The following is a 20,802-nucleotide window of genomic DNA, read 5'->3' on the forward strand; positions in this document are numbered from 1 at the left end:
TCTATCTATCTATCTCATAGCTATCTATCTATCTATCTATCTATCTATCTATCTATCTCATATCTATCTATGTATCTCATATGTATCTTTGATCTATCTCACATTTATCTATCTATAGAACTGGACTTGGCCGTTGTTAGTATATTGTAGACAGTAAATACAGTTTATTCTCCATATAAAATCTTATCCTTTTTACCCTCTAGAAGTAAGGAGTAATGTTATCTCTGCCCATAACTCTGCTTTCGGAGCCTCCTGTATGATGAATACTAATGTATCCCGGCTTTCTCTTTGTGCATTTTCTTCCCACTCTGCTTATCCGGATTGTCCTCGTGCAGTCATATCAGTCTTAGCACTCATCTTCTGTTATAGATATCGTTCTGGGGCAGAAAATTCTATTTATTGCTTAATTCTGACTGATTCACATCCAGTCAGCTGCAATTATGACTAAGTGTCTGCAGCACCTGCACCTCCTCGTGTCTCCGGGGAGAGTCCTCCACAGCATCTGGTTTAACGTCACGGCTTATAGGGTATTTATCTGCCTTCGCACATAATACTGCGGTTGTAGATTCTGGTAAACCTGGCCATACACATAGATACACCTCTGTGTCATGCCTCTTGTTCACAATGGAAACCATAATGCAGAACTGGATCTGTCCCATGATGAACACCGCTGGTGCCGGTGGAGCCCATTGACTTACCGTACGTCGGAAACTACTGTAGTCCGTGGAATCTGCACTGGAGAACCCCACAGATATGAACTCTTGAGGAACTCTCCAGAATTCTCACACCAAAAGGTCACAAAATTGGGCTTTGGGACTTTTTGCAGTCTCTTGTGCAAAAATTTTGCAACTTATGGCAGTTTTACACCACTTACTCCAGTTTGGAAATATAGGTGGAAAAGTGGGCATGGTTAGTTATATTTAATAAGTTTCACTCCAGATCAAGACTTTTTAAAAAAGTCGCAAAAAAGTTGCAATCTCACTCCAGTAGGAGGGTGGAGTAAGAAAACGGTGGTAGCTTTTCACGTTTGGTGCGGATCCATCATGGCAGGTCTAAGAAAGTGTGCAAAAAAAGGGGGTTAGTCAGCACCTCCCAGTGCGCAGGTGCACGCCGCCATGGCAAAGACCTAGAGGAAAAAGAGACAATGCAGCAGCACCCTGCAAATCAGATAAAGTACAACAATGCCAAAAATTATAGTGCTAATGCTACGCTTATTTATAAAGTGAGATGCTTGGCCAATGCATTTTGTACATAACCATCTAAGCCCGTCTGCCGAACGTCAAGGCGATCTCTGTTAGACGGGTCCTAACACTAAATGCTACCTGTTATGCGCCATAATGGCTGCCATAAAGTTCAGGGAGTGTTGGATCCACATGCATGCTGGATCCACTCTGCTTTTTACCATTTTTGGTGCCATAATGGCCTCCATTACAAGGGATGCAGGTACCAACATGCATGCCGAGCCCACTCTATACCTTTCCTTGTGCCAGACAGCTTCCAATGAATGTAGTGAGAGCAGGCCACAGCTTTATACTAAAACTAATTCAAATCAACCTATGGGGCAGACAGGCTAATCAGGAGTGCACGACTGGCTGGAGTGCCACATCTCCAGCATTGTAAATCTGCAAAAAAAGGGGGTTAGTCAGCACCTCCCAGTGTGCAGCTGCACGCCGCCATGGCAAAGACGTAGAGGATTTGCAGATTTACAATGCTGGAGATGTGGCACTCCAGCCAGTCGTGCACTCCTGATTAGCCTGTCTGCCCCATAGGCTGATTTTAATTCGTTTCAGTATAAAGCTGTTGCCTGCTGTCATGGAACCATGAACCAGACGTACAACAAGAGATAAGTGGAAATAAGAAGGCTTTATTGAAAATCAAGCTGTAAGCAAAAGTCCAAACGGATGGCTAAACCGAAGCAGGGTCTTGCGTAGACAGGGGTCAGGAACTAGAAGGGTAGTCAGATGAAGCCTGGATCAGGAACCAGCAGGGTAGTCAGACGAAGCCAGGATCAGGAACCAACGGGGTAGTCAGACGAGGCCAGGATCAGGAACTAGAAGCAGCAGCAGTCTTAGAAGCATGTGAACACAGGAGGACCAAGCAAGGAACTGAAGCCACAGACCTCCTATATATATGAGCTAGGCATCCAGCTCCTCCCAGTGGGAAGGAGAAGCCGCAGGGTGGGAGGCTACAAGAAACCCAGAAACCAAGATGGCCGCCAGCACATGTCAAACAAAGGAGAACAGTAAGAAGGTAAGACCATGACAGTACCTCCCCCTCAAGGGCCCCTCCTCCGCGGAGTAAGGAACGGTTTCTGAGGGAAGCGTGCGTGGAAGGCTCGGAGCAAAGCAGGAGCATGGACATCTGCGGAGGGAACCCAGGAACGCTCCTCTGGACCATAACCACGCCAATGGACCAAAAACTGCAACCGACCGCGGACCAGGCGTGAGTCCAGGATATTGCTCACCTCATATTCCTCACGATTGCCCACTTGGACCGGACGGGGCCGAGGAACCGAGGAAGTGAAACGATTACACACCAATGGCTTCAACAGGGAGACATGAAACACGTTGGAGATCCGCATGCCAGGAGGAAGCGCAAGGGCATAGGCTACCAGGTTTACCCTGCGAAGCACTCGGAAGGGACCAGGCGAGGCGCCAGCTTGGGAGTGGGCACTCGAAGGTTGAGGTTGCGGGTGGACAACCATACACGGTCTCCGACCTGGTAGGAAGGAGCGGGCGCTCGTCTGCGATCAGCCTGGAGTCTCTGGCGCTGCGCAGAGACATCAAGGGACCTCTGGATCTGTACCCAAGAAGCACGTAGGACGGAAAGGTGATCCTCCACAGCCGGAATATCCTGGGGAGAGAATACCTCCGGTAACACGGCAGGTTGGAACCCATAATTGGCCATGAAGGGAGACGTCCCAGAGGAAGAGTTCACCGCCGTGTTCCTGGCAAACTCAGCCCAAGGCAGGAGGTCAACCCAATTGTCTTGGTGATCGGAGACATAGCAACGAAGGAATTGCTCCAAGGCCTGATTGGATCGTTCTGCGGCCCCATTGGACTGAGGGTGGTAGGCCGAGGAGAAAGAGAGATGAATCCCCAACTGGGAGCAAAAGGCGCGCCAGAACCTGGACACAAACTGACTCCCCCGATCCGACACAATCTCCTTGGGCAAACCGTGCAACCGGAAGACCTCCCTGGCGAAAATCGTGGCAAACTCTTGTGCAGAGGGTAACATTTTGGAAAACCGATCCACAATCATGAGAATGACCGTATGGCCTCGGGATGCAGGGAGGTCCACAATGAAATCCATCCCCAGGTGTGACAATGGGCGCTCCCCGGTGGCTATGGGTTGCAAAAGGCCCAACGGAAGGTGCCGAGGGGACTTACTCTGGGCACAAACGGAGCATGCCGCTACATATGCGGCGATGTCGGAACGTAGAGAAGGCCACCAGAACAGACGTGAAACAGCCCAGGACAGCTGATTCTTACCAGGATGCCCCGCGGCCTTGGAGTTATGGTAGGTTCGCAACAACCGAGTGCGCAACTCCTCAGGCACAAAACACCTGCCGTTGGGTCTCCCAGAGGGAGCACCAGATTGAGCCGCCAAAATCTGCTCACCCAGGGGAGAGGTCAGGCTGGTGCGAATGGCGGCCAGGATCTGATTCGGAGGTATGACCGAAGTCGGAATCGACTCCTCCCCGGACAGCTCGGAGTACTGCCGTGATAAGGCATCCGCTCTGATGTTCTTGGAACCGGGTAGGTAGGAGACCACGTAATTAAAACGTGACAAGAACAGAGCCCATCTGGCCTGACGTGGTGTCAATCTCTTGGCCTCAGAAAGGTAGGTCAGATTCTTGTGGTCCGTCAGGATGAGAACCGGAACCACCGAACCCTCGAGCAAGTGCCTCCATTCTTTAAGGGCCTGCACGATGGCCAATAACTCCCTGTCACCAATCTGATAGTTGCACTCCGCGGAAGACAGTTTCCGGGAGTAAAACCCACAGGGAAGCAGAGGACCCTCTGGTGTTCTACGCTGAGACAGAAGGGCGCCTACTCCCGTCTCAGACGCGTCCACCTCGAGGACAAAGGGCAACCCAGGGTTGGGATGCGACAGAATCGGAGCCGACACAAAGGCGGACTTTAGAGCCTCAAAAGCTCGGATGGCCTCGAGCGGCCAGACCTGGAAATTACTGCCCTTCCTGGTCAGATCCGTGAGAGGCTTGGCTAGCATAGAAAAGTCCCTGATGAACTTCCGATAATAATTGGCGAAGCCCAAAAAGCGCTGCAGGGCACGGAGACCACTGGGCTGGGGCCACTGTAAGACAGCCGAAACCTTCTCAGGATCCATGGAGAACCCCTCAGCGGAAATGATGTAACCTAAGAAGGTTACCTGGGATCGGTGAAATTCGCATTTCTCAAGCTTACCGAACAGCCTGTTCTCTCGTAACCGTTGCAACACTCGTCTGACATCCATAATGTGGGCCTCCATGGATTCAGAATATACCAAGATGTCATCCAAATAGACCACCACACACTGCTGCAACAGGTCACGGAAAACATCGTTGATGAATTCCTGGAAGACTGCGGGCGCATTGCACAACCCAAAGGGCATAACCAAGGATTCATAATGACCGGTCCTGGTGTTAAACGCGGTCTTCCACTCATCGCCCGCCTTGATCCTTACCAGGTTATATGCCGCCCTCAGGTCGAGTTTGGTAAAGACCGTGGCCCCTTTGAGGCGATCGAACAGCTCGGAAATCAAGGGTATCGGGTAAGCGTTCTTGATCGTGATGCGATTGAGACCCCTGTAATCGATGCAAGGCCTCAACTCACCGCCCTTCTTTTTCACAAAGAAAAATCCAGCCCCTGCCGGGGACGAGGATTTGCGAATGTGTCCGCGGCGTGAAAGCGCCTCCCTCACGTACTCCTCCATGGCCTCATTCTCCGCTACCGACAGTGGATAGACTTTGCCACGAGGAGGAACGGCACCAGATTGTAACTCTATGGCACAATCGTATGGGCGGTGCGGAGGTAGGGCAACCGCGCGCACCTTATCGAATACATCCCGGTACTCTTCGTATTCAGGAGGCAACAGAGAGTCCGAGGAAGTACACAGCAACTTGACAGGCCCATGGATGCAACTAGCCCCACACTGCGGTGACCACGAGAGGATCTCGGCCGATCTCCAATCGAAAGTCGGATTATGCTTCTGGAGCCAGGGGTACCCCAAGACCACCGGGTAGTGTGGAGACGAAATCACCTGGAGACAGACCGACTCTCTGTGAACGGCACCAATGGCTATCCCCACTGGAAGGGTCTCATGAGTCACGTGTGGCGGCAGAAGGGGTCTGCCGTCTATCGCCTCAAGAGCCAGTGGGGAACCTCGAGGCTGCAGAGGAATGGAATTGGCGGCAGCGAACACACTATCAATGAACAAACCACCAGCACCAGAGTCCACCAACGCCTGGGTCGTCACCGAGCCCCCGACCCAGGAGAGGACAACAGTGATCAGTGGTTTGTCAACACGGGAAACCGGGGACGAGGAGACTCCACCCAAGATCTGCCCCCGACAGGATCTCAGGTGCGAGCGTTTCCCGGACGGTTCGGACATGCCAACCGAAAATGCCCACCGAGACCACAGTACATGCATCGGCCCTCGCGTCTCCGGAGTACCCTCTCCCCCTCGGACAGGCGAGCAAACCCCAGCTGCATGGGTTCACCCCCAGACAAGTCATCCCCAGGAGGCGTGGGAGGAGAGGGAGGCACGGGTGGGACAGCAAACGTAGGCGCCAATCTGTTAGAAGACCTCCGCAGGCTCTCCTTAAAGGAAGGCCTCTCCCTGAGTCTGGTGTCAATCTCCACTGGTAGGTCCTTAGCTGCAACCTCATCCTTCAAGGCATCCGAGAGACCATGAGAGAAAGCAGCAACCAGAGCCTCATTATTCCAGCCCACCTCTGCTGCCAGGGTACGAAACTCAATGACGTATTCAGCTACGGATCGTGAACCCTGTCTGATGGACATAAGGAGCTTCGCAGCAGAGGCAGCACGAGCCGGCACATCGAATACCTTCCGAAGAGAAGCAACAAAACCGGAAAACTCGGCAACCACCGGATTGTTGTTCTCCCATAAAGGGCTGGCCCAGGCCAAGGCCTTGTCCGAGAGCAGCGAGATCAAGAAGCCCACCTTTGATCTCTCAGTAGGAAAGGCATGTGGCAGCAACTCGAAATAAATGCCCACCTGGTTAAGGAAACCTCGGCACTGAGTTGGCTCTCCCCCAAAGCGCTGTGGAAGGGGGGCAGAACCGGTCATACCCCGAGACACCGCAGGCGCAGCAACAGGTGTCGGGGTAGACTCTTGCGCAACAACCGGAGCGGCAGTAGGAGCGGGCCCAGGAGCGACAACCGACCCATCGGCAACGGAAGCGAAATGAGCCGTGCGTTCAAGCAGGGTTTGCAACGCCACAGCGAACCGACCCAACAGGTGATCCTGGCTTGGTCCTAATGTCATGGAACCATGAACCAGACGTACAACAAGAGATAAGTGGAAATAAGAAGGCTTTATTGAAAATCAAGCTGTAAGCAAAAGTCCAAACGGATGGCTAAACCGAAGCAGGGTCTTGCGTAGACAGGGGTCAGGAACTAGAAGGGTAGTCAGACGAAGCCTGGATCAGGAACCAGCAGGGTAGTCAGACGAAGCCAGGATCAGGAACCAACGGGGTAGTCAGACGAGGCCAGGATCAGGAAACCAGAAGCAGCAGCAGTCTTAGAAGCATGTGAACACAGGAGGACCAAGCAAGGAACTGAAGCCACAGACCTCCTATATATATGAGCTAGGCATCCAGCTCCTCCTAGTGGGAAGGAGAAGCCGCAGGGTGGGAGGCTACAAGAAACCCAGAAACCAAGATGGCCGCCAGCACATGTCAAACGAAGGAGAACAGTAAGAAGGTAAGACCATGACACCTGCTCTCACTACATTCATTAGAAGCTGTCTGGCACAAGGAAAGGTATAGAGTGGGCTCGGCATGCATGTTGGTACCTGCATCCCTTGTAATGGAGGCCATTATGGCACCAAAAATGGTAAAAAGCAGAGTGGATCCAGCATGCATGAGGATCCAACACTCCCTGAACTTTATGGCGGCCATTATGGCGCATAACAGGCAGCATTTAGTGTTAGGACCCGTCTAACAGAGATCGCCTTGACGTTCGGCAGACGGGCTCAGATGGTTTTGTACAAAATGCATTGGCCAAGCATCTCACTTTATAAATATGCGTAGCATTAGCACTATAATTTTTGGCATTATTGTACTTTATCTGATTTGCAGGGTGCTGCTGCATTGTCTCTTTTTCCTCTAGGTCTAAGAAAGTGGGCTGGGAAGTGGACTGGCTGGCAGGCCCGTCTCATTCATCATATTCTACGCCTGTTTTAGGCAGAGAAAATGGTCTAAATGTAAGCTGGCTTACATTTAGACTGGCGCTGGATACGCCAAAGTTATGTAGAGGCCGGCGCCTCTTCATAACTTTGGCGGGTCCACCGCCAGCTATAGGGGTTATTAAGACAGGCGTCTAAAATGCCGATCTTAATAAATTACCCTCATAGTCTCTTTAATTAATGCCAATTTATTTTTATTTATTTTTTATCTGAAAGGGCAGACCCCCGTCATATAGTGAATGGGGCCCTGGCTGCGAATAGAGCTCGGCTATTTTTGGAACTCCCATAGAGGTGAATGGAGGGTGGCTGCACATGTGTGACTGCTCTCTGTTCATTTCTGGGGTCCCCTTCTGGAGATAGGATTGGGTCCTAGATGTGGGACTCACACATGGGACTGATGATGGGCATACCCCTTTGAGGTGGCCATATGTTTTAGAATAGTTTGAGAAAGACAGTCTGAAAAGTGTTTAAAAAAAGAAAAAATACTATCTAATTGATTTGAGTTTTTAATACTGATATACCATGTCCTGGATGAACGAGGACCTTCAGAGACAAAGATACATTTACCCAAACAGGCATACTGCAGCCATTCATATTCATTTATGCTTCCACCTTAACTTGGGCAAGTTCTCATCCTACAGTATGCCTTCCAAGGACTCCAATAATGGCCTACTGTCTAATTAATGGGGTATGATTTTTTACCTGGAATAATCCCTAGCGCCCAAGACTTATACCTGCAAATTGAGATGCAAGAGAATGTACCCAAACATTATGTTCTGCTGTTCCCGTTTCGTTTTTAGGCCAGTTAAAATGTATTTAGTTTAATGTGGGGCTCCTCCTTTTTCCAAATAAGATCCCAAAATAGATCAACAGTTGTGTTGAAAAGATCTGCTGGAAGCCATATAGGAGGATTATGAAGCAAATATACAGTAAGACTTGTGGCCAGTGGCGTACATGGAGGCCCCCCACACAGCACAGAAGGGTTTCTGCCTAAACAATGCCTTCAATGACCCTTGGGCCATTTTTCCACTGCCTCTTTTGCTAAAAGATGCTGCCCTGCGACCCTCCAGCTGTTGTAAAACTACAACTCCGAGAATGCTGGTGTCACGGCTGAGGATGGGGGAAACCCTCAGCCGTGAGATGCCAGGTGTTGAAGTGGCTACTCGGCCATGAGGCCACAGGATAGGGAGCAGGTCACCTCCTACAGCATCCCTACCCTGACCCTAACTCCTAACCTGCATGGGCCGACCTTTAGGGTAGGAGGGCCCATGCGCAGGAACCTCGGAGCCCTATCTTACCCTCCGCAGATCCCTGCGCTAGGAGCTGGGTAAGGCAACCTACTCCTCCTTGACACGGAGGAGCAGGAGCCTCAATGGCCGAGCTGTTGGGAAAAGGGGGACAGAAACAGCAACACGGAAATGGCAGGCGAACAGAAGTTCACCAACCTGCCACAGCCTTGCTGACTGGATCCCCAAACAAACAGGGATCCAGAACCGTGTGCTGCACAAACACATGTGAAAATCCCAACAGACAACATCCACCAACAACACACACATAAAGACATAGGCATACATTAAACCTTAAACATAAACTTAAATCTTATGACCACAGTGGTGGCTCTCACAGGCAGATGGAAAAACACAGGCGGCTGCTCCAGCTAGCAAGGCTGCAGCAACCTACTGAGCCCTGCCACAGAGAGAGGTTATATAGGCCTAAAGGCCACACCCACCGGTCAACCACACCCAGTGACATCACACACACTGGGAAGGAAGTTAACCCTTCCAGTACACAGAAGGGAAAACACACATATAAGGGGAAGTGCACACAAAACATAAAACACAGTGCACACCATACACACACCTAACATAATAGCAGTCAGGTGAGACCGCATGCCAAGGCAGCCAGCTGCCTAGGCAACGCTCAAGCTGCTCAGCTGCCACTTACAAAAGTAGTTGCCTGCGGCAACCACAAGTGAGGCCACACACAGCGGCCCTCACCCGTGGCTGAACGCCCATACATAACCGCAGGCAACCGCATGCGGTCAATGAGTCACGGTCATGGGCATGGCCGTGACAGCTGGGGGTTGTAGTTTTGCAACAGCTGGAGGGCCGCAGGTTGAGCATGCCTGCTTTAGAGGAAGGAGTCCTGACCAAGTTTTCACCTCCAGTAGAAGAGGAGAGGATCCCAACTAAGACTGGGCCCCCTTTTGCCCTGGGCCCCATAGCAGTTGCATGGTCTGCCGCTATGCTAGATACGCCTCTGCTTGTGGCATAAAGGTTATCTTTAAGAAGTTCGCTTTGGCTAATGCCAGATGTGGCAATTGAATCCAAGCCGCCATCTTATATCTCATGCTATAGTCCGTAGTATCTCTTGAAATGTAAATATGTGTAACTGTCGTTTCAGTTTATTTTTAATATAGTGCAGGGACAGGGATATTAAACATTTTTGTAATATACTTCATTAGGGAAATATGTTTCTTTTCTCCAGAACACAGGCTGTAAGGAGTCTTCTTGGCAAAGCTCTAGCACCGTTACTAAGGAGAGTCTGTCTTCAGCATTTTACTGAGCGCTGAAAACACCTGACCCCGAGTCCATGTGCCCCAACTATCACTGCCCATTACCATTTCACTTGCTACTCTAACGCTGGGTTCACACCGTAGCGTTCTGAAAGGAGCGCTCTGTATGCGCGATTGTACCGGCGTTTGCAATCCCGCATACAGAGACAAGTGAACGCCCATTGTCGCGCGTTCCCGAAAGTCTATGTACGGGAACGCGGGACAAGACGCCCCAATGAAGCTCATGTACTTCTTGGGGCGTTGGGTGTTTTACAGTGTGATCGTACGCGCTGTAAAACGTCCAGGTGAGAACCATTCCCATAGGGAAGCATTGGTTTCTACTTGTTGAGCGTTTTACAGCGCGTAGGAACGAACCCAGCCTTAGGCATCTTCAGTACTCGGTTGAATGCTGAAGACTAAAGATGGACTCTCCTTAGCATGCTCAGTTATACCTTTGCTAAGAAGTCTCATTAACCCAAAACAACAGTTACATCTTAGATTTAGAGAGACAGGGTGCTCCAGTTTCCTCACACGCTGATAAGGAGTTTAGATTGTGAGCCCCACGAGGACTTGCACTATATCAGCAAGAGAGATAAATAAATAAATTATAAATAAAATACAATTTACAAGGGTTTAAAGGATCTGCTACTAAAGTCTTGGTGCAAGATACCAGGGGACACCTTCAGAGCTAATGAGGGGTCCATGCTATGACAGGTCAGATATGTTTGGGGGCATGAGGAGGTTCTACAGAGTATTAAGGAGGTGCTTATACTGACATTTCTAACCCATCTATATAATCCCCTGTATACGGTATGGCTTTATGTTCATATTTTTGGTCAGATCACAAGATAAGCATGCTATTCTCCCAATGCTGTCATCATTCACATACGTTGATTGGCAAAAAAATTATTTTAGCCCACCCATCCCATTTATATACCGCCCTGGCCTTACTAGTACAGGATTATTATGACTATTAATTTTTTCAGAAAGTAGATACCACTATTACTGTTACTTGCTGTCCTGCTCCATCCCTAATAATTTAATTGTATTTTGATGGGTTGCTGCCTCTGATAAGATCCGCTCACTTCTCTCCTGTTGCTCTCATCATTCTCTGATTGATTATAGATTGTCTTATCCTTACACATTTCCTAGCACTTCACCTGTTATATACAGACCTGTTCTCAGCTACACAATGCCACGTACTATATGGACAGGTCACTGCCTCCTACAAGATCAGCACACTCCTCTCCTGTTGCTCTCACCATTCTCTTACTGTGATTGATTATAAGTAGTCTTATCCTTACGCACTTCCTAGCACTTCACCTGTTATGTACAGTTGTGTTCACAGTAACACAATACCATGTACTACAGGTCACTGCCTCCTACAAGATCAGCACACTCGTCTCTTGTTGCTGTTATCATCCCCTTACTCTGATCGAATGTAGGTAGTCCTATTCTCACGCACTTCCTAGCACTGCTCCAGTTACATAAAGCCCTGCTCTCAGCTACACAATGCCACGTACTATATGGACAGGTCACTGCCCCCAACAGGATCAGCACACTCTTCTCCTGTTGCTGTCATCATTCCTTTACTCTGACTACAGGTAGTGTTATCCTCACTCACCTCCTAGTGCTGCGCCTGTTATATACAGCCCCGTTCTCAGTAACACAATACCATATACAGTATGGACAGGTCACTGACACCTACAAGATCAGCAAACCTATTGTAGCCATTAATACCATAATCTGCATGTTTATTGTGTGCTTTATTTCCAGGATACTGAACTCATATGCATCCCATTGATCATTACCATAACCACGCAAACGGAATAAGCACACGTCTCGCCTGCTGCTGTCATCATGATCTGATCGGCTGCACCCAGCACTGCCCCTGTCATATGCAGCCCTGTTCTCACTACCATAAAGACAGGAATGGTAGGTCACTGCTTCCAGCAAGGTCAGCACACTCCTCTTTTGCCCTTGTTATTTATTCCTATGATTTGATTGTCAAAATATTATAAATTGAAAAAGAGCACTTTAAACACTAAGAGGCTTATAGCTAATACATTATATGGAGTCTTAGGGTTAGCAGGTTCACAAAGACTGTGTGTTCCATAAAAGACTCAAAAATCCCTTGCAGGGCTACTTTCACACTGGATCCGGCAGGGTTCAGCAAAAACACTTCTGTTGCTGATAATACAACCATCTGCATCTGTTTTGAACAGATCCGGTTGTATTATCTGTAACATTGCCAGGACGAATCCGTCATGAACTCCATTGAAAGTCAATGCGGGACGGATCCATTTTCTATTGTAGCGGATTGTGTCAGAGAAAACGGATCCGTCCACATTGACTTGCATTGGGGGTCATGGCGGATCCGTCTTGCTCCGCATCCCAGGACGGAAAGCAAAATACAACATATTGCAACTAAACGTTACGGAATGCATTTTGGAGCGCTCCGTTCTGTTCAGTTACGTTTTGTTCCCATTGACAATAAATGGGGACAAAACTGAAGCATTTTTTTTCCGGTATTGAGCCCCTCTGACGGATCTCAATACCGGAAAACTAAAACAGTGTGAAAGTAGCCTTAATTTGTTACATTCTATTCTACATTAGTCCTGTATCCGTACTACTGTTTTATAATATGTTTAGAAGCCTCAGGGACAAGTTGTTGTATGCAAATGGTATAATGTTGCTTTCCCATTGCTACTCTCTATACTCAATTTTTTTTTATTTTTTAACAAGGAGCATTGACCACTGACACTTACCATCTGCCATTTTATGTTTCTAGGAATAGGCTAGGGCTCAAACTGGAAATTTCTGAAATTCCTACTGACAAATTTCACTGGAAATTAAGATGTAAAGTAAAATAAAGTTCATTCCATGTTCAAAGCAACAGTTGGAGCAATTTTAGGTAAGTCAGCATACAGATGCACTGATTTTAGTAGATGATTGGAATGAAAATAGTGCCACCTATGTCCATGGGATATGTCAGATATTACATCTCAGCTTTATTCACTTGGATGTGGTTGAGATGCAATACCAGACACAGCCATGGAAAGCAGAGGAGTGATTTCTATAGGACTCTGACATACACATTTCTTTCTTTCTCTTTCTGTCCATCTTTCTTTCTTTCTTTTACGTAACCCTGACCCTCCACGTAACCCTGACCCTCCACGTAACCCTGACCCTCCACACTTTTACGTAACTCTGGCCACTAGAATCTCCAGGAAATAAGATCCACCGTGGATCTACTCCCAGGGTGTCCCGCAAGGACAGTATCATGATGTTCCTTAAACACCTTGCGTCGAAGTTCAGAAGGAACAAACAACTTCCCTGAAGGACAGGAATCGGGTGCCTCACCTTGAGCCCTCAACACTTTCCGCCTCCAGTTCGGGATAAAGAGCGGATACCACCACCCCATCAGCCAAAATCAGAGCGGGATCCTCAGAATTCCCCCCCCTCCCAGGAAAGCTACGTGACAAAGCATCCGCTTTGACGTTTTTGACACCAGGGCGATAGGTGACCACAAAATTAAATCTGGTAAAAAAACAATGACAATGAAACAATGATTGCAGGTAAGCCAGATTCTTATGGTCAGTAATTACCATAATCGGATGAATCGCTCCTTCTAGCCAATGATGCCATTCCTCAAAGGCCAATTTTCATTTCTTTGAAAAAAAAGGACACGAGCGTTATTTGCTAGGAGAGGAACCCTGCGACAAAACTGCTACGGCTCCCACTTCTGACGCGTCAACCTCCACAATGAAGGATTTAGACACCTCGGGTTGCATCAGAATGGGAGTGGAAGCAAAACATTACTTTAGTGCAGAAAAAGACTGTAATGCTTCTTCCGACCAAACTGAGAAGTCCACACCGTTCCTAGTCCTATCAGTCAAAGGCTTGACAATAGTGGAATCATTCAGGATACATTTTCTATAGTAATTAGTAAAACCCCAAAAACGCATCAGAGCTTTCGGATTCTCGGTCCGATCCCATTCCAGTACCTCATGGACCTTTTCAGGATCCATGCGAAAACCTGAGGCAGAAAGTAAGTAACTCAGAAACTGCAGCTCCTGGACAGCAAACACACATTTCTCTAATTTAGCATACAATTTATTCTCCTGAAGGATCGATAATATTTGTCTTAAATGATCCTGATGAGTTTCCATATCTGGTGAGTAAATTAGTATATCATCGAGGTAAATAACAACAAACCTCCCCACCAAATGATGAAAAATGTCATTGATAAAGTGCTGGAAGACTGCCGGGACATTAGTCAAACCAAAGGGCATGACCAGGTTCTCGAAGTGGCCCTCTGGAGTATTGAAGGCAGTCTTCCATTCATCCCCTTCCCTCATTCTTATCAGATTATAAGCCCCTCTTAAATCCAACAACACCTTAGGCTCCGACAATCTGATCGAATAAATCCGGGATCAAGGGAAGAGGATAAGGATCACGGACAGTAATGAGATTCAGTTCCCGGAAATCTAGACATGGTCTAAGGGTCCCGTCTTTTTTTTTTAACAAAACAGAAGCCAGCTGCCATAGGTGACTTAGATAGTCTAATATGATCTTTTGTCAAACTCTCGGCAATCTACTCCCGCATAGCTACTCTTTTGGGTTGGTAAAGATTATATAGCCGAGATTTTGGCAATTTAGCTCCAGGAATAAGATTGATCGGACAATCATACTCTCGGTGAGCGGGCAACTCCTGATCTCCACCCTCAGAGAATACATCAGCAAAATCAGAAAGAAACGAAACGAAGGTAACTCCTTAGTGGATACCACAGAAATAGATCTGCCGAGACAGTTGTCCATACAAAAATCACTCCAATTACTGATTTATCTAGTTTGCCAATCAATGGTAGGATTATGTTTGATCAACCATGGTAAACCCAGTACCAGAGGAGCCTGCAAACCTTTCAGTACAAAACCAGAAATGGACTCAACATGAGAATCACCCACCCTCAAATGAATATCCTGCACAATATGAGTTAGTTACTTTTGCGAGAGAGGAGCGGAATCAATAGCAAACACTGATATCCCTTTGCTTTATGCGCTTGTTATAAAACCATGACTCTGAACAAATTGATAATCAACAAGGTTAACCCCTGCACCACTGTCAAAAAATACTTCTAACTCAATATTTTCAGAGTCTAGCGCCACGATTGCAGGCAGGAGAAATCGGGTACTGCAGGTAGAATACAAATATACCTTTTCTGATGGAAAGAACCCCCTTTTTTTTTTTTTATTATTTTCCACTTTAGGGCTTCCTAAAAGGACACACATTAATGAAATGTCCTTCTTTGACACAGAAGAAACAGAATCTTCTCTGACCTCTAGAATTCCTATTACCAGGAAAAGAAGAGACATGACCCCTAACTGCATAGGCTCATCCCCAGGCACAGGTTCAAGTGTCACTGTGCCCAGATGGGACAGTTTCCCCACATGATAGTGCATCCTGGTTGAGGGGAACCTTGCACCTCTCTCTCAGGCGTCTATCAATCCATACGGCTAGGGACATGGCCGCCTCCAAAGAATCAGGGTTTTCATGAAATGCAAGGGTGTCATTTAGTCTCTCAGACAGCCCCTGAGAGAACTGACTACAGAGTGCTTGGTCATTCCACTCTTTCCGTGTCCGATCATTTTTTTTTGCGGATAGAATGCGGACCCACTCATTTCAATGGGTCCGCATAAAACGCGGACAGCACACCGTGTGCTGTCCGCATCAGTATGTCCGTTCCGTTGCTTCGCAAAAAAATAGTGCATGTCCTATTTTTTTCTAGTTTGCGGACAAGGATAGGCATTATTACAATGGATCCGCAAAAAAAAACAGATGCCATACTGAACGTCACCCGTTTTTTTTTGCGGATCCGCAATTTGCAGACCGCAAAACACATACTGTCGTGTGCATGTAGCCTTAGTCAGTTGCCCATCTTGTAAATTCAGCACAATATGACTCAGCAAAACATTCTCCCTGACTCAAGCTACGCAGCTTAGATTCAGCCAGAAAGACCCGGTCTGGATCATCATAAATCAGGCCCGGGGCACTGAAAAATTCATCCACCGATCGGAGGGACTGAGAACCAATTGGCAGAGAAAAGGCACAAGACTTAGCATCACCTTTTAGCAGAAAAATAATAATCCCCACTCTTACTCTTTGATTTTTGTCTCCAGATGAGATCAGACGTAGATGAAAATACAATCTACAAGATTCGCTGAACCGAACAAAGTTATCACTTCTCCCAGAAAACCTATCTGGGAGAGCGACCTTAGGTTCAAGACTGACCTGGTTCCCACCAGACGCCAGGGATCTCTGACACAGTGCAACTGAATTTCGGAGGTCAGCAATCTCCAAAGACAATCCCTGCATTCGATCCACCAATGCATTAACAGCTTCTATTTTGCACAGAGCAAGGGGAAAAAAATGACGGTATGGGCGGTTTATAATGTCACGGTAGGTGAGGGAAGGAAAGCAACAAAACACCAGGCTAGGCCCCAAAGCTAGGGAACAGGGAAAGGTCACCACCTGACAATCCCTGAGCCTTTCCCTGACTGCTGATAACATGAGCAAATCCTTAGGGTGGAAGTGCTCATGCGCAGGAACCTAAGCCTAGCTGAAACTGAAACAAACCCTTAGCTAGGGAGGTGGAGATAAGAGAACCGGTTCCTAGCGCTAGGTGCAGGAACCAGCGTCTTCCTGAGGCCTAGCCAGAACACACAACAAAAGGGAAGAAGTAGGACTTAACTTAAGACGGACGGGGAGCAGGAAGATCCACCAAACATCAGCTGAGAACTCCAGAAGCAAATATAAACCACAAGGGCTACTAGTAAGAGGCGGGTATAAATAGCACCACTAAGTAGCTAATGAGCAGAACCTTTGGGGAGGTGGGATCCTGCTCAAAACCACAACAAAGAGAAACAGAACAATCTGTCAGATAGACTCACGTGTAGCAAGTCTGTCAGATCTTCTCAAGCCTCTCACCGGGCAGGGCGTGGCAATGCATGAATGGCCACCATGTTTAAAAAGTTTAATAGGTTTCCTAGTTATAACTGGTTCATTTAACAAAAAGACCACTTTCTTAGGGTTCATTTGCTTTACCTAAATTTTAAGACTTTGGGTGATAGAGGGCATGCTCTGATTGTAATCCCGCTCTTAGTAAGTACAAAGGGCACTTTAAAATGGCTGTCAAATTTTCCCAGCAGCAGGACCCCAGCCACTATATTGGTGCTGGTGGATTTGCAATAAAACAGTGTCCAAAACTTTTAAAGGGGTTGTCCACCTTTTGGGGTTAGAAACAATAATGTTACACCGCGCGCTATGGTAGAAGTGGTGCCAAACAAGTTAAACAAAGCGCACTCCTCCTTATCACGTACTTTTACACTATAGGCAGTAAATCTGTGCGTTTGTCCTACCTTTACTCAGATGTATCTGCCGCGATGTGGTGTTCCGTGATGGTCCACGTGTCTGTTCTGTGTTTGAAGCAGGGCAGGAGACGTGGATCCAGGAAGGATGGCTGTGGCGTCGGCTTTTTGTTATTAAGGTATTGGGCAGTAATTCGCCCCGGCCGGTAGCAAAATATGCCCGTTACCTGTTTTGGATTAAAGCTCACGTCTGAGCTGGTGACGTCACCGTTGGTATGCTACGGGTAGCAGTGGAGGTCAGTCCTACGCGTTTCAAGTGCAACGGCACTCTTCCTCAGGGAATGTTACATCCACTGCGTTGAAGCTTATTATTTATAGTCCGTGCTGTCCATCCTTCCCACCCCTCTGATTCCGTGACTTATTCAAAACCAAACAGTTCAATTTCCGAGTTGAGGCCTTTGGGCAACATGGTATCTAGATTAAATATCCATTCTGTTTCTTTTTTTGATTGTTTCTTAATATAATCTCCTCCTCGGGCGTCTAGTTCTACTTTATCTATGCCCATAAAGGACATACCTTCTAATCGTCCTCCATGTTCCTCCGTAAAATGCCTAGATAAAGGATGCCCTATAGATTTTTTCTTTATATTGTATATATGCTCGCTAATACGTTTTTTCAATTTTCTCTTAGTGCGTCCAATATACAACTTATTACAGGGACATTTGATGGCGTAGATAACCCCTTCGGTGTTGCAGGAGATGTGACCCCTTATTTTTTGCTCAAAGGTGCCCTCAGGATTTTTTACGTACTGTGTTTTGACTGTATTTTTAGCTGTATTTTTACATGGGACACATCTTTTGCAAGGAAAAAATCCTTGTAGGAGATTGGTTTTTGTATTTATCTTTTTGCCCACAATTCCTGCACCTTTACTAGTGGAGGCAATCTTGTTGCCTATATTGGCTGCCCTTTTAAATATGAAAACCGGTCTTGGTGGTATGAGGTTACCTACAATTTTGTCTTCTTTTAAAATATCCCAATATTTTCCTACGATTTTTTTGAGGATATAAGTTTGTGTGTTATAGGGTATTATAATGGGTGGTATTTTGTCTTTCATTTCTATTTCTTTCTTTTTTTCATCTTCATTTGTCTTTATTCTTATTAATTTTTCTCTTTCTATCATTTTTATTTCTTTTTTGTGAACTTCCACTATATCCATATTATATCCCTTTGCTGAAAATTTTTTTCCTAAAATATCTGCCTCTTTTTCGTATTCAATAGTTTCAGTGCAGTTTCTTCTTAAACGAAGGAACTGACTTCTAGGGATATTATCCAGCCATCTAGGCAAATGACAGCTCTCCACCTTTTGGGGTTGTTAAACACGTCACCTGGCCAAACATGCAAAAGGGGAGCATACTTATATGCTCTCCTTTGCTCCCCGTTCTCAGCTGCCTCACTCAGGTCCGCTTTGACACTGCTGCAGCCAATGACTGGCTGCAGCAGTGACCTGCTCCCTTTTGTCAGGTCAACTGGTCACACGACAGGTCGTCATTGAGGGCAGTGATTGAGTGCAGTGGTGTCAAAGCAGATGTTGATAGCGGGCGATCCAAGTAAGGAAGCTGAGCATAGGGAGCGAATGAGTTTAGACACAGCTGCAGGGAGCAGGTAATATACTTCCCTTTTGCCCATCTGGCCAGGAAGGGGGGCTTTCCAAAAAAACTCAAAAGGTGGACTATGGAAACCTAGTGAGCAATAAAAAAATAATAATAATTGACTTACATGTATTTGGGGCTAATAAATCAACATTGAACTTCGATTAGGGTATAAATCAGCTTATAAAAGAGTTCAGCATAGGTCAGAGGAGTGCCAGACACCCATTCTGATGGATTTAGCACAGGACAGCTTTTTGCAGCTACTATGTACAGTAGTGTGAAATATAGAAGCTGTACAAGCCTAACGATGCAAAGTTTTTCATAAAAACCTATTGTGTATATGTTTATTAGCCCCAAATACATGTAAATTGATAGACAATGGGCTCCCTTGGTCTACATACTGTACATTTTAAAGCAGTTAATGCATTATGACTAGTGATGAGCGGCAGGGGTCATATTCAAATTTGTGACATTTCGCAAATATTTTGTAGAATATTCGTCATATATTTGCAAATTCTTAAATTAGTTATATTTGACATTCTTTTTTTTACGCGAAAATCGGCAAGGTAATGATCGTGTGATATGTGATATTGCGCGCTCAATACAGGCGTAGGTACGAATATATAGCACTATAGAATATAGTGCTATATATTTGTTTTTAGAATATTCAGCATTTTTTTCCATCTGAAGTCTTGATTCCTCTCTGCTTAAGTTGCTTGTGGGCCAATGACCCGTTGGCCCACAGGCATCAAGCCAGGAGGAATCATGTGTTCAGATGGAAAAAAATGACGAATATTTAAAAACAAATATATAGCACTATATTCTAAATATTCGCGAATTCTCGAAGTGCCGATATTCGAGATTAAAATTTGCTATTTGAATATTCGCGCTCAACACTAATTATGACAAAAGACCTTGATGATATACAGGTAGGATATGCCATTCATGTCTGATGGGTAATGATCTCCAGAATGAATCTTACTGATCAGCTTTACTTCATTACAACCCCACTCATTACTCAACACAATAAGGCCTCATGCACACGACCGTTGTTTTGGTCCGCATACGAGACGCAGTTTTTGTGTCTTGGATGTGGACCTATTCACTTCAATGGGGCAGCAAAAGATGTGGACAGCACTCCGTGTGCTGTCCGCATCCGTTGCTCCGTTCCGTGGTCCTCAAAAAAATATATAACCTGTCCTATTCTTGTCCTATTTTGTGGATCCGCAATTTGTGGACTGTAAAACACACAACGGTCGTGTGCATGTAGCCTAATGGAATGTGAATGGCGTGGGACAAGAAGTTACAGATCCAAGTAGAGAAATGCCAAAGGAGCCATGGTCATACTTTCATCACATACAACCCCCTTCATAGTGGAGAAGATCGGCATGGTTCTGACATATAGCTGATCTTGTCAGGAGAAGCTGAGGCCTATTTTAAAGACCTCAGATGGAAATGTCGTACCTTTAGACCAAAACCGGAATGCAACATCCGCGATGGGACCGCAGATCCGCAGCAGTCCAGGAACAGCAATGAAAGATAGTAGTCACAGCAGCATATCCAGTGCGTCTTTGTCAAGTATACTTGACAAAGGCTACTGCGTAGCCGAAACGTCGTACTTTGTGTGTGCACTCAAGGCTTCCAATAAAAGACGCACTGGATATGCTGCTGTGACTACCATCTTTCAGGGTTGTTGTGAGGTGACAACTTCTTTAATTACATATTTTAGAGCTAGATGTCTATTATCAGAATTGCCCTTTAAATACAAGATATTGAATGAAAATGTTCACATGAATCTAAA

Source organism: Bufo gargarizans, chromosome 3 (genome assembly GCF_014858855.1).
Source record: "Bufo gargarizans isolate SCDJY-AF-19 chromosome 3, ASM1485885v1, whole genome shotgun sequence".
NCBI lineage: Eukaryota > Metazoa > Chordata > Amphibia > Anura > Bufonidae > Bufo > Bufo gargarizans.